General features: G+C 38.8%; 1 non-coding gene across 1 annotated transcript; it reads right to left on the bottom strand.

The window, feature by feature from the left end:
• Positions 1-3,807: 3,807 nt before the first annotated feature.
• LOC127109316 (small nucleolar RNA R71) lies at positions 3,808-3,914 on the bottom strand. The gene has a single exon (XR_007796631.1). It is a non-coding gene; the product is annotated as a small nucleolar RNA R71 (small nucleolar RNA).
• Positions 3,915-13,240: the final 9,326 nt, after the last annotated feature.

Raw genomic sequence — 13,240 nt, 5'->3', positions numbered from 1 at the left:
AAGTATAATATGATTTGAACCCCGAAAAAGGATAAAATATGACCCAAGAGTAAAACTGGTATGAACCAACAAGTGAGGGGCCTAAGGCATGGTATCACTGTATTAGAATAACGAAAAGAAAGAGAATTAAGTGTTTGGTTTCATAGCACAAATAGCTATTGGTTCACAAGGAGATACAAGATGGAGCTTAAAGGGATAGTATATTTGGCTCAAAGGTAATAGATATATCACATGAAGTGAATGAAGGTAAAATATGAATGTGTCATGGAGATTAATGGATGATAGTGGAATAATTTGGATTATGCTCGCCAAGGATTCGCATCCTCGTGCCTACGTATTCTCACTGTGCAATGAGAAAGTCAGAGCATTCGTAATTTGTGGAACTACGAAAACAAAAGAGAGACGAGGAAGTGTTTTCCTATGCAACTAGGACTAACAAGACAAACAACTTCAAGGGTATGGTTGCAGTGATGAAAAGTATACCTTGTACCAACAGAATGGTAACAAGGGGACCCATAAAGGTAAACTGGCTTTGAACCCAATAGTAAAGGCATATTTGCCGAAAAAGAAGGAATAAAGTGTTTGGTTTGACAACACAAACATCTTTTGGTTCACAAGGCTTTGACCGAAAAGGAGGAATAAAATGTTTGGTTTATCAACACAAACATCTTTGTTCACAAGGAGGACTTTGATTAGGTCGTCCTAAAAGGATGTATATGGGACCACAAGAAAGTATTGTTGGGTACAACGAACAGTATATCACTTGTTGGGGAACAATCAATTTGAGATCAAAGGAGAATAATATCTTGGATCCATGAAGGAATAAACTCTGAACCGAAGAGTAAACATGTGTTTTGGTATAAAAAAGAGGAATAAAGTGTTTGGTTTAACAACACAAACATCTTTTGGTTCACAAGATTTTGGCCAGAAAGGAAGGAATAAAATGTTTGGTTTGACAACACAAACATCTATGGTTCATAGGAATGCATTGGTTATTGAATCCAAAGGGAAAATGATTTGATCTCAAAAAGATGGTATTGGTTGATGAATGAAGAATGAAGGATTCATAAATAAGGTAGCTCGCGGAGAATCTGAATTCTCCTACCTATGTATTCTCATCGTGCAATGAGAAAGTAAGACCTTTCGTAGTTCATTGGATATGAACCACACTAAAGTCTATGAGTAAAGGTGAATATGATGAGCAACTGGGTCATGTGTCCCGTACCCAAAGATATCCAGAATGAGTTAATGGAATTCTCCACTCTCATCCATTCTTTACTACTTAAGGCTCGTGGCATATGATTCTCATCATGACTTTCAAGTTGTTGGAAAAGACATCTTTGCTGCTCCTTGTGCTTATGTTGTTTGCTGGAGAGAGAGAGACTTGGTAATCCTATGATTTGAATTATGCTAAAGTCTATGAATAGAGGTGAATACGATGAGCAACTGGGTCATTCATCCCGTACCCAAAGATATTCAGAATGAGGATAGGAATTCTCCACTCTCACTCCTTCTCTATTGCTTAAGGCTCATGCCACACAATTTCAACCTTGATTAAAAATTTCTTGAAGAACCACATTTGATTTGCCTTGTATGACCTGCTGCTTGATATGACTGGGATGCCTTGATTGAGAGTCTGACTTGAGGTCTCGAGGTCCATAACTTACAGAAAGAGTCTTATCAAGTGATCAAGGGTCTTTTGATCACTTGAGTAAACTATGGGATTATATAAGATCAAAGGATTTAGTTGATCAAAATTACTTTTAATCAACTTGAATCGAGGATTTGAATTAGCTTGTAAAGATAATTAGCTAACTTAATCTAAGGGTTAGAATTATTTCACAAGCTATTCCTTAGGGGAACATGCATTTGTTAGTCAAAACTTGATTAAAACTATTTAAAATTCTAAGTCTAGATCTAGTTCTAAAGGAACGTGTGTTTCTATGGCTAAAATGACAAAAATAACCCTAAGGGTAAAATAGTCATTTCACAAGAATACCCAATCATGAACACAAATTAAATCCTAGTTAAAATCTAAATATAGTCTAAAATTAATCAAACTCTAAAAAACTATTTTAACCTAATGTTAAAAATTAACCTAAATTCTAAAATCAAATAAATTCTAACTAAACCTAATTAATTTCCAATTAAAACTAAATTTAAGTTCTAATTAAAATCTAAAAGTCTAACAAAAACTAAGCTAATATCTAAAAATCATAACTAACCCTAAAATCTAATTAACCTACTCATGTTGATTAATGTTGATTAATCCTAAATCTAAACCTAATTACACTAATTAAATGGATTAATCACTTAAACCAAACTGAACCTGAACATGGGGGTGCAATGTAGCAATGAGCGCATGCCCACACTCATCAGGGCCCAAACTCCTGCTAATGGAGTCCAAGGTCCAATGGAAAATGGAGGTGCCAAAAGCCAAATCGTTGGGCTTTACGAAACGGTCCATGGTCGACCCGAATCCAAGCCTGGGACACTCTTCAAAAACAAAAGTCAGAGTGAGCTTTCATCCTCCACCACAGTAGCCTCTTTGTCCTCGTCCATGACCTCCAAGGTACTGCATCACCTCCGTTCGACCATTCGGAAAAGACCAACCTTGATCTCATATGTGGAAGCAATAAACACGCTCGTGCTCACGTTGGTCATCATCTCCATCAACCGAATTAGAATTTTTCACACATGAAGTATAAGCAAGAAATGAAGCGCAGAAGCAAGAAAGCTCACCGGTCTCGATCTCAGGAACGATGGTGAATCAGATATCCACGTATGCTATCTCTTCTTCTTCCCTCTACAATCTCGTTTATTTTTCTTCTTCTTCTATTTTCTAGTTAGATCTGGTTCCAAATCGTGAGTGCGATGTAGTTGAGAGAGGGAGGGTTGAGATATCCACGTATGCTCTCTCTTCTTCTTCCCTCTACGTATCCTTATTAATATTCTATTTACGCTATAGTTATTTCTCTTCATCCCTCCAATCTTATAACGATCATCAACCTTAGATTTATATAGTAACATTAGATAACGATATGTTCGATTATTAGTCTTTGTGGGTTCGAGAATCTTTAAAACCATGCGATAGGACTATGCACTTGCAGTCACAATTCCAATAGACTTACTATGTTGCTATCAAGTTTTTGGCGCCGTTGCTGGCGACTAATTTAGTCGATATCGTAACTCCAGTGTTGCCCAGTATATATTAAGGAAAACAATTCTTTTTCCCTTTCTACATTTGTCGAGTGTATGTCAAGTACTCTCTCTCAAGGCGAGAAATTAAAGCTACCGTTCGACGAACCTGAGCATTATCTTAGATTAGAACACCGAATATGAGACTTGATATCAGAACATCGTATCATGCTAAATCTTCCCGACCTTAACATCCCTATTTCTGAATTAGTTATTCAACCAAAGATGGCTGAAGGAGTGCAAAACCGTCCTCTTAAGTACTATGAAATCCCTTCGTAGGATGAACCACATAACAACATCGCTTCCCCTGCCATTGAGGCCAATAATTTCGAGCTAATACCTTCGTTGTTTTCACCTGTACATCAAAACCAATTTTTAGGTAGTCCCACGGAGGACCCGAATCTACATTTGTCAGTGTTTTTGCAATACGCAGACACAGTGAAAGCGAATGGTGTTAGCCCAGAAGCTATAAGACTACGTCTTTTCCCATTCTCATTAAGAGATAGAGCTAGAGCTTGGCTCCAGTCTTTACCATCCAACTATGTCACTATGTGGAACGAGTTGAAAAAAGTTTTCTTAGCCCGATATTTCCCACCTAGTAAGACGGCTATGCTAAGAGCCCAAATAGATGGCTTTAAACAAAAAGATAATTAATCACTTTTTGAAGCTTGGGAGAGATACAAAGACATGATGAGGCTTTGTCCATATCACGGTCTAGAAGAATGGTTGATCATCCATACCTTTTACAACGGTCTCTTGTACAACACAAGATTGACAATAGACACCGCTGCAGGTGGCGCACTGATGGATAAACCCTACAATGAGGCCTATTAACTCATCGAAAGTATGGCCCATAATCATTACCAGTGGGGAAGTGAAAGAACCTATGTAGAGAAACCTCCAACGAAAGGCGGCATGTACGAATTGAGCAGTCTTGATCATGTTAACGCCAAGGTAGATACTCTTACTCAAAAGATAGACAACTTTACCATAACACCCGCAGCCATTGTGGCTGCCGTAGCACCAAACTGCGAGATATGTGGAGTTTCGGGGCATGCTACCCTAGAATGTCAACTCTTGACAGGAACCTCCACAGACCAGGTGAACTATGCTCAAGGAAACCCTTACTCAAACACCTATAACCCGGGTTGGAAGAACCCTCCTAACTTTTCATACAAAAATAATAATGCATTGTATGCACCTAACCAAGCACCTGTTGTACCACCAGGATATCATAAAGCTGCCACAAATACTCAAAATGCTCCTAGGAAGTCAAACCAAGAAATAATGATGGAAAACTTCATAGCTACCCAAGCCTAAACAAATAAGAATTTCCTAAATCAAAACATACACACTAGTGAGCAAATCAAGCAGTTAGCAAACAAGGTAGACGCGTTAGCCACCCACAACAAAATGTTGGAAACACAAATCTCGCAAGTGGCTCAACAACAAGCACCTACTGCTGCTCTTGCATGCACATTCCCTGGACAGCCGCTGTAAGACCCCAATTTTGTCCCTAAGATCCCTCATGGCATCATATCATATCATTGCATTGCCTCAAGGATCATTTGTGCACCTTGCTTCCTTCCCTGTGGGTGGGTTATCTTTTGAGAGTGATTCTTGATCACCAAGCATGTTTTGCATTTGTATACCATTGCTTTTCTCTTTACCACTAACCAAAAGTACAAAAATATGTCATCTAACCTTTGCCTTGCAGATGAAGCAATCACAGGTCAAGGCAATCAAAGGCAGTCATTGAGCAATAGATGGTGGTCATTCTTGAGATTTTGGACCCCACAATCATTCACAAGAGCTCATATGAGCTATGGTATCATTTTGAAGCAAAATCCCAAGTGGTAGAGGCTTGAATCTCATCAGAACATTCTCCAGTCATCTAAAGGCTTAGAAGGTCAACTGCCAAGTCAGCTGTGGATTGGGAGGTGGGAGGTGACTAGAAATACTTCATTCATGTTCAAACAAGTCTCATTTGACATTTCAAACATCAACATTGAAGAATTTGAGGTCCAGTCAAAATTTGCCAAAAATAGAAAGTGACCTATAATTTGAACTTTCCAAAAATGGAAAGGTTTTAACCCAACTTCAACTTCAAATTACATCATCAAAAAAGCTTCAAATAAAATTTTGTTGAACATGAAAGTTGTAGATCTTTCTCTCCCATTTCCAAAAAGTCCAAGATCAAGGATTTCTCATGTGTGGTTAAGGAGATATGACCAAAACTTGGCAAAGTATGCATGGAACTTCAAATGGACATAACTTCTTAACCAAAGCTCCAAAATGAGTGGCTCTTCTTGCTACATTCTTCTCTTGACTTCTAGTTTCCAAACCATGCATTGCATTGCACAAATTACATTCACATGATCATTTGGTAATTCATTGGATTTTTGGAGGGAAAACATGAGATTCAAATTTGGTGCATTATTTGACCATTTCACCATTGCCATTGGCTCCAAAACAGAATTTTGAGTGAAAATAAATAAATTTCGTGCACTTTTCACATGCATCCCATGCATAAGGGTGAAAAACCAAATTTGCACTTACACCTCATTCTTGTTAATTACCATTTGCATTGGCTTAAACATGATTAAAGGGTGATTAACATGACATATATATATATATATACCAAAACCCTAACTGTTTTTCAAAAGGAAGATTCATTATTTCAGATCTAGATCAAAACACTCAAAATTTTCTCTCAAAAATCTCTTGCAATTTCTTCACATTCAAGCACTTTCTCTTGCTGGATTCTTGATCTTGAAGTGTTATTGAGCAACTTTGCACGTGGAATCAAGAGAATTGGTGCAGCATTGAAGCATTCTTGAAGCTTGAAGCAACAATGGTGAATCAAGATTCTGGCAAAATCGTGCACAATTGAGCTTCAATCTCTATTCCAATCATCCATACAAGCATTATAGAAGAACTTTGAAGCATCACAAGGCCTGTAGCTCGAGAATTCCAGATCTGCTCTTCAAGAGGTTACAGAATCGATTCTCTTAATTCTCAATTTTATTATGATGATGTTGTAGATCTAAGTATGTTGAGCATGTTGAGCTTTGAATCGTGCAAATTGGTGTGGTTTTGAATGAGATATGACTGTTTGAAGTTTCAGTGATGATTCTTATTTGCTTCGATTCATGCATGTCTTGATGTTTCTTGATGAAATATTTATGGATTATTGATGTATGACGAAAGACCTACGCAATGATGTGTTTAATTGAGACTTCTGGAACTTTTGTTCTTGGTGTTCTTGGTGTTGTTACTATTCATATGCATGCGCGTTGAAGAAGATGAACTGCAACCTTTGGCAACGTTTTTGATCTTTCTGAAACGATAATCTGTGGCTGTAGGTGTTTTCTTAGGGCTAGCTTCTGATTGGTCCATGCAATTGTCATGCTAGCATTTCTATTGGTCCATGTTTGTCTGACCTTGCCACATATGCTTTGACTGTGCCAAGTAGGATTAATGAAACACTGAGTTTCATTCTGGCGCGCCAATTATTTGAAATGTTCCCTACTTCGATTCCCAGCGGTTCCATATTATTCAAATGCAATGCTATTTTTCTCATTTCCCTCCCTTATTTCCATGCTATGCTTTCATGTGTTTTTTTTAATTTTTCTCATCTTTAAAAGATCATATCTAATTGAATATTGCTCCAAAAAGTACCAGGTTTCTTGCATTGTGATCCTTGTTCTCTCTAGTTTTTTTATGATCATTAATTCCAAAATTGTGCTTGGCTGGAAAATAATTTGTGCTAGGTTATGTGAGCATGTATCCATTTTGTACCTTGCCATGCTTATACATTTGTGAAATGCTTGATTCTTATCCAATGATTCTGAAAATTTGCATGATGAAACTAGACACATTGCTTGACATTTTGGTGTTGATTTGGTATTTTTATCATGTGTCATTTCTATTTTCTGATCATGTTAAGTTGGTGTGACTATTTGTGTCACACCTTTGCTTGTTCAACTTATATGATGTGTTTGCCATGCCAAATGATCTCCAATTGACTTGATTTTTTGTGTGATGCATATTATGGATGTTGTGATTGCTCATGAATTATGTTGGAATTATTTGAATCATTTCTGATTTAATTGAGATTTTTCATTCTGGTTGATCACATTTGAGCTTTAAAATTGTCTTGAACTTAAATTGATCATGAAATACTTTTGGTTAATGATATTGATGTGAGACCTTTTGGAATGTTTCAAGATGTGTTTGAAGTTGATTCATGTTAAATTTCAGCTTCTGTTTTAAATTTTTTCTCCATCTTTGACCCTAGGCTTTGACCTAGTGGTTGGTTGCTTATCTTTGAGCTTTGATTTCAGGTTGAACATCCAAGTTCCATGGTTAATGATGCTTCATCACTTGAGCATTGGTGTTTGCCTTTGATTACTAATCTTTGTGTGTTTTGTAGGTTGATGTGAACTCATTTGAGTTTGACTTTTGGCTTACACATTTGTGTACATTGGGATTGTTTGTTGCTTATTGACTGTTTGTCTGATTGTCTGAGTATTGTACTGATTTGTTTGATGTTTCCACAGGTACATAAGTTGCTTTAAGTTCATTTTGAACTTTGCTTTGCTTGGTTGCTTAACCACTTAGGTATAATCTCTTTTCTTCATGTAGTCTGGAAGACCTGTCCTGTTATTTGGGCAGGCACCTGTCTGAAGCCCTCCTTAAGAGGCCATGTTCTTGTGTGTTTAATATTGTGCTAAGCAGGAAAAGTCCTCTTATGAGGCAATTGGCAGATAAAAGAGATGTGTAATCCATCTCCTGCTATTCAGTGTGTCATTCACTTTGCTCACACAATGTGTTGATGCATTGTGAATAATAACCCAAGATCTTATAGAGTCAATCATTTGTGGAGAAGAGTTCCTACTTTCTGAACTCCCACACTTTCCATTGTTTAAAGCTCTCCCTGACCAGGGATAAGAGCTATGAGGCACACCCCTCATTTCCATTTCATCTGCTTCACCCTAACTCTCAATGTTAGGGTTAAGAGCACAAAATACCCCATTCCAGTTGGTTGTAAAGCCTAACCTTGATTGAGCCTAATTGATTGTATATAGTGTGTGCTATTTGACTTGTTTGTTTGATTACTTGATTCATCTGTGCATATTTGCTTGTGTGTGCCTTTGTGCATTTATTATCATTTATTGTACATCATTTCATGATCATTGTTCATATCTTTGTGATCATCTTGTTTTGAGGAGTCAATTGTAAGTCCATTTATTGGCAGTTGTTTCCTATGACCATTGAGGAGTCAATTATAAGCCCATTTATTGGCATTTGTATCCTGTGATTTGGTAGGAGTTGAGTGTAAGACCATTTATTGGCAACTTGTTTCCTCTTGCTTATTGCATTTTGTCTTTCTTGTGAGGAGTCAATTGTAAGTCCAGTTATTGACATTTGTTTCCTATGATCATTCTTTGTGAGACTAGTATAAGTCCATAGATTGGCATCTGGTATCCATCTTTTGTTTCTTTTCTTTGTGAGACTAGTACAAGTCCATAGATTGGCATCTGGTATCATTCTTTGTTTTAGGAGATTGGTATAAGTCCAGTGATTGGCATCCGGTATCCATCTTTGTTGGCTTTGCCTGATACATTGTTTACCTGTTATTGCATTGTTGCTTATTCCAAAGGAATCACTTGAATCATCTTCCATATGATTTCAAGAGGTGAACATCTAAGAAGTTTTACATCCCTTAACCTTCACCCTTTTGTTTCTTTAAACCTCCACTTGCATGTTAACCCAAACTTGGACAATATTGTGCAAACATTTTCATTTCTTTTCAAATTAGAAACCTGGGCCTTAAGCCCTTGATTTTCAAATTTCACTTTTGATAATACTTCTTTGAATTGAATTTTAATCATACTTTGACCATATTTTGTGAATACTCATAATCAATTAACTTCACTCATTCAATTGTTTTGTGGCTTTGTCCATTCTTGATAAGTTTTTCATACATTAGCCATAGGTTTCAATTATCATAGTGGTTGATGTTAATCTCACCGTATCCTTAGTGAGTTGATTGTAAGTCTTCCATACTTATTATAGGGTTAACCCCTCACTAGTATGTTGAAGCCATCCTTGCATGGTGGATTGTTGATTCAGGTTGAGTTTTCTCCCGTTGATAATGAAAGACCTTAGGGCTTTTGTTTTAAAATGAATTCACTCACTTTTGGAAATCTTTTAGCCGAACTACGGCGTTTTGATCCTTACCTTCCATGGAAAGGTACGTAGGCAACGGGTTCATCCGTTCAAACACAAAAATAATAACTTGTATATTCTTTTCTCATCCCTTCATTCATGTTTGCACAATAAATATTTCATAAACAAATAACATTTCGTACAACAAGTTGTGAAAAGGGCTCCCTAGGAGTACCTAGGACGTTTTGGGTGCCTAACACCTTCCCATTGCGTAATTAACCCCTTACCCAGTTCTCTGATCTTTTCATTAGTTTTCTATGTGTAAAACTTCTTAGGCTTTTGTTCGCTTTTTAGCCATTCCTTTGGATAAATAAAAGTGCGGTGGCGACTCGATTCTTTGTATGCTTTGCTTTTGATTTAATCAATAAATCATAAAGTGACGAATACACCGCTACAGAAAAGTGGCGACTCTGCTGGGGAGCTCAACTCCTTGGTGGTTTTGCCTACTTTTCACCATTGTTGTGTGATATTGTTTACTTGTTATGTGACGTATTTTTGTACAATTTGGGATTACTGTATTGATTGTAATGTTTGAATTGCTTGATATACAATTGCTGTTTGCTTTGGTGATCTCTGTGAGATGAGTTCTATACCCGAACTCGAGTGCACCTTAGGATAGGAGAATGGCATAGTCTTGTCAACTTGTGTGGAGTATTCCTTAGCAAGTTGACTTGCGAGTCCATTCACTTGGTGGAGGTCATTTTGGATTAATAATGTCACACAAGTTATTTGTGGTTAGGCATTATTCTTTCAATCATGTGCCGTCGAAGCCAAGGACCTTAGTTTACCAAGCCCATCCTGGCCTGTTTTAGGACGTAGTGCGGAGGTCGTTCAGATGTATGTCTGATGCGATTGTTACGCGATACTACACTCATAAGAGTCTCTCTTGAGAATATTTTTGGAATACGAGTATTCGTTCCTCCGATAATATTCGAAAGATGGGATGATGACTATGGGAACCTCTGGTAGAACACGTTCGGCAGGTTTAAACCCTAGTACACTCCCTTTGGGTGGTTCTTAACCGAGACTCCATGCTCATGACTCTCAACAAACCCGTGATTCATGGTTGAGTCGTTCAGACATCCTTAATATCAATGGAACTTGGGTGTTGATAAGGTGTAAAACCATAATCCACCAAAACGGATGATTGATATTAAGGATGATTGAGCCGGTTCACGTACCGTTAATATCAATGGAACTTGGGTGTTGATAAGGTGTAAAACCATAATCCACCAAAATGGATGATTGATATTAAGGATGCTATGAGCTTTCCCATGACCTTTGTCTGGTGTGATTTGCTTGATCCTTGAGTATGATTGTTGCATTCATGCATTCATGCATTCATCCGCATTCATGTCATCAGAAAAATCAGAAAATTTTCAAGGAACTTAAAGGGTTTATTTGCAAAATTTTCAGACATGGAAAGACCAAAAAGGCATACAAAGAAGTACAGCTTTAGGCAGCCCGACGTGAAAGAGTTAAGGAATCTGACATCTTATGTATTAGATCCCTTGGGTTTCAAAGCTCGCTATGGGAAGCTTCTGCCTCTGTTGACTACTCAGGTTGATGAAGGGTTGATGAGTACTTTGGCGCAGTTCTATGATCCTCTGTATCACTGTTTCTCTTTCCCGGACTTTCAGTTGTTGCCTACGCTTGAGGAGTATGCTCATCTGGTGGGTATTCCTGTTCTGGATCAGGTGTCGTTCAGTGGTTTAGAGAGTATTCCGACTGCTCGAGAGATTGCAGACTTGTTGCACATAGATGAATCTTTGATTAAAGCACATATGACGACCAAAGGTGGAATTCAAGGTCTTCCTTCTGAGTTCCTCATCGCTCAAGCTACTGTTTATGGGAAGGCCATGAGTGAGGATGCCTTTGAGGCTTTATTTGTGCTGCTCATCTATGGATTGGTATTGTTCCCCAACATCGACAAATTTGTGGATGTGAACGCCATTAGGATCTTTTCTGTTCTTAATCCTGTTCCTACTCTGTTGGGTGATACCTATGTCTCTTTGCACCTGAGGAATGCAAAGGGTGGAGGAGTTATCGTGTGTTGTTTGCCTCTGTTGTATAAGTGGTTTATTTCTCACTTACCGCAGACGGTCGCTTTCAAGGAGAACAAGGGATGTCTACGGTGGTCTACGAGACTTATGTCTCTCACTAATGATGATATCTCTTGGTATGATCGCGTGTATGATACTGTTCAGATCATTGATTATTGTGGTGAATTCCCTAATGTGCCTCTTCTTGGTACATGTGGTGGGATCAGCTACAATCCTATCTTAGCACGTCGTCAGCTTGGGTTCCCCCTAAAGGATAAACCTCATAACATTCTGTTAGAAGGTGTGTTCTTTCAGGAGGGTAAAGATCCCCAAGGCCTGAAAGCCAGGATGGTCCGCGCTTGGCGCAATATTCATAAGAAGGGTAGAAATGAATTGGGTCTGAAGAACTGCATTGCTTTGGAGCCATATACTTCTTGGGTCAGACAGAGAGCTTCAGAGTATCTTATGCCGTATGAATATCCGAGACCTACACCATTGGATGTGGCTGGGCCTTCAACCCTCCCTAACCAAGGCGTAGAGGAGTTGAGAGAAGAAGACCTTTCACGTGCCTGGATCCGTGAAAGAGAAGAATTGCTTCAACAACTCAAGGAGAATGACGCTCTGATCGAGTTTCTCGAGCATCAGGTGATAGACGATCCAAATGATACCTGGACTTCTCTGCTTCCTCAGTCTTCCAAGTTCTGGAAGAGGAAGTATGATCGACTCGCTAAGGAGAAAGCGGACATGGAAGCAGCGTATGAGAGAGAGATCAAGAAGCTTTGTGAATCTCATCTTCCATCATCTCGAGCTTCTAGGGATCCATAGGATGTCTATTTTCCTTTTCCCTTGTAATATGATCAAAAATGCTGTACTTCTTTGTTTCAAATATATTTGATGAGATATTTTCCATATGCTATTAAAATGATTAATATTCAAATTGCAAATAGAATTCTAAAAGTTCCTTGAAAATAAAAACAAAGCATATGCACAAGCATTGCATGCATCATTTTGCATAAGCAGGTGTTGTTCTGGTCTTCTTGTCTGTGGCCTAACTCTGTGCTCTTCATTTATTTTGAAGACAAGCTGACTCACCGGTACTACACCAGAGCCAATTCTGCCAGAGTGATGGATCAGTTGGAACAAGAGAACCGTGAGCTGAAGGAAGAGGTCGCCAGATTGAGCGCTCTGATGGAGCAATTTTTGGCTGCTCAGAATCAACCTTCTCCGCCTCCGGCAACTCCTCCCCAGAGGACTGTTATATCTGAAGCAGTAGCGTCAACTGTGCCAACTGCTAGTGCTCATTTCATGCCAGCCATGCCAGCCGGGTTTCCGTGGGGTATGCCTCCTGGGTTTATGCCAGATATTCCAGCTCCTACATTTGCTTCTATGCCGGCATCTAGCCCGGTCCCTGCGATACCTCCTCCTGTCGTGCATACCATTCCTAGGGTAGACGACACCATCTACCATTCTGAGCCGTCTGAGGGCCCAGATGTCATTGAAAAGATGGAAGCTATGAACGACCAATTCCTCGAGCTACGAAAGGAATTGAAGACCCTCCGAGGGAAAGACTTGTTTGGCAAGTCTGCTGCTGAACTTTGCTTGGTTCCCGGTGTTAAGATACCTGTCAAATTCAAAGTCCCTGACTTTGAAAAGTATAAGGGGAACACCTGCCCTCTCGCTCACCTGGTTATGTACGCCCGAAAAATGTCTACTCAGACTGATAATGATCAACTGCTGATTCATTATTTTCAGGATAGTTTGTCTGG

Source organism: Lathyrus oleraceus, chromosome 7 (genome assembly GCF_024323335.1).
Source record: "Lathyrus oleraceus cultivar Zhongwan6 chromosome 7, CAAS_Psat_ZW6_1.0, whole genome shotgun sequence".
Classification (NCBI taxonomy): Eukaryota; Viridiplantae; Streptophyta; class Magnoliopsida; order Fabales; family Fabaceae; genus Lathyrus; species Lathyrus oleraceus.
The sequence above is the reverse complement of the archived record's forward strand: the minus strand, read 5'-3'. Positions and strand labels throughout refer to the sequence as shown.